A 2,311-nucleotide genomic window follows, 5' to 3' on the forward strand; every position below is an offset into this window, starting at 1 on the left:
CATCCCATCTCTCCTTGGAAGGCCTGTCTTCTTTTGGATTTCAGGCTATTTGTTTGCCCTGTGTATTCAGTTCTCTAATGGCCTCAAGAAATGTTATGATTTTGTTCCTTAATTATATTTTATGTTGTTGTTAGGGTACAACAATGATCTTTTCATCTTTTATATCCTTGGATGAAGTGTAGCACTGGTCGATATCTTCTAAAAATCAATTTGATTAAATAAAACTGAAAGAACATATATGAGTTTCCCTTAGTGACATACCTCTTTGTGTACATGCCTAGTTATCTGTTATGGTTATAAAATGTGTTACAATGTTAATATTTTATTAATTTTTAAAAGCCTGTTAATCTCTCATTTTAAAGTATATATTAATGATATATTTTCATTTTATTGTCATATAAACAACAAAAGTTTTCAAGCTTTAAATTCAGCATTAATAACTACTTATTTAAGAAAACTTTATAATATTTTCATTAAATGGATTAAAATTCATGAGACAAGAAATGCTATTGTTGGACTTCTGATTCCAAGTAGGTTTTAATCGTGCTTTAATTAAACTTCCATTCAAATGTACTAGATCATACTCAAAAGCATAAATAGCAGAGATGCTAGAATTTGTGTTACATTTGAATAATTTTTATGGCTATATAGGGTGCTTTTTCTAGGAATATACTAAGGGATTATAAGATTATTCTGTGTATAATTCACTGTGAAAATCTCTTGAAACTAGGTACTAGGTTAATTCACAAATTCATTTAGAAGTTAGGAATAGAGCCTGTGCTTAGCATGTGCAAGTCCCTGAGGTCAATCCCAGAATCACTACCCCAAAAACCCTTTTTTGTTACCCTTACCAAATGAACTCTGAATCACTAAGTGCAAAAAGAGAATATTAAAAATAACTATAAGTATTAGAGTGAAATAAAAGTATAGTTGGCCCTCTGTATTCTTTTGGGTTTTGCATCCATAAATTTAACCAACTCCAATGAAAAATATTTGGAAAAAAAATTGTGTTTCTCCTAAAAAAATGTATAGTTTTTTATCATTTTCATTATTCCATAAAAATATGGTATAACTGTTTACATAGCACTTATATAAATTATTATAAGTACTCTACAAATGATTTAAAATATATGGGATGGTGTGCATAGTTTATATGCAAATAGTATGTCATTTTATATAAGGGACTTAAGCATTCAGAAATTTTGGTAAGATGAAGGGGAATGTCTCTGGAAACAATCCACCATGGAAATCAAGGAACAGCTGTAATTTTTAATTTTTTTTAGTTGTAGTTGGACACAAAACCTTTACTTTATTTATTTTTCTGTTGTGCTGAGGATCAAACCCAGCGCCTTGCATGCGTTAGGGGAGAGCTCTACCACTGAGCCACAACCCCAGCCCCTTTATTGTTTTTTATAAGTTTTTTTTTTGTTTAAGAACCCTGACATAAAAGCCTGTACTGTAGACTGTATTTCTACTGTTAACTCTATTTTGCTCTAAATTAGACCAAAATATGTGTCCCTTTTATCTAAGAGGGAGTCTGAATGTTACTTGGGAAATTTCAATAATCTTCCACTCTATAAACAAGGGACTAAATTTTACAAAAATGTATGAACTCCTTTAACATCCAGAATTCTAAGAAAGGGTAAAGCTCTAATCAGAAAAAAGACTAAGTGAAACCAGGCCTAGACTCAAAACAAATTCTCTCTTGGGGAGCTATCCAGGGTACTAAAATTTCATATACCTGAAATTGTCCTGATGCTCTGGGTAAAACCCTGCTCATTTCAATGTTTACTTTTTTCCCCTAATTTCAATCTGATTATCTCTGACTTGTTGACCACAAATAACATAGAAGCCTATCACCTGTCCCATCTTTTCTCAGAATGAATCAATCTATAAGTTGGAGAATAAACACATAACCTCATATGTAGTCATGTCCAAATTTGCCCATTTTCCCAGTTAAATTTCTAAACAGGTCATCAGGAAAAAAGGCACTTTTATTATGTTCAGTTATGCATACAACTAATCATTTGTTATTAGCATGCCAACTCCTTTTATGTAATGAGGTCTTTAATTGCCTCACAGCATTTGCAACTTATATGATTTCCTTTGTTAATTTTATTGTAATGTAAATTTGTATTTACTTAATAAGTTCTCATTCAATTTTTGCTCTAAGTTCAAACAATCTGAAATCTGAGTTCTTTGAAAAAGAATATTTTAAAAATATCAATGAATAAATGGGCAAAGGATCTAAACAGACACTTTGCAAAAGAAGAAATATGAACAGTCAACAAATATATGAAAACCTGCTCAA

Source organism: Marmota marmota, unplaced genomic scaffold (genome assembly GCF_001458135.2).
Source record: "Marmota marmota marmota unplaced genomic scaffold, marMar, whole genome shotgun sequence".
Taxonomy (NCBI): Eukaryota; Metazoa; Chordata; class Mammalia; order Rodentia; family Sciuridae; genus Marmota; species Marmota marmota.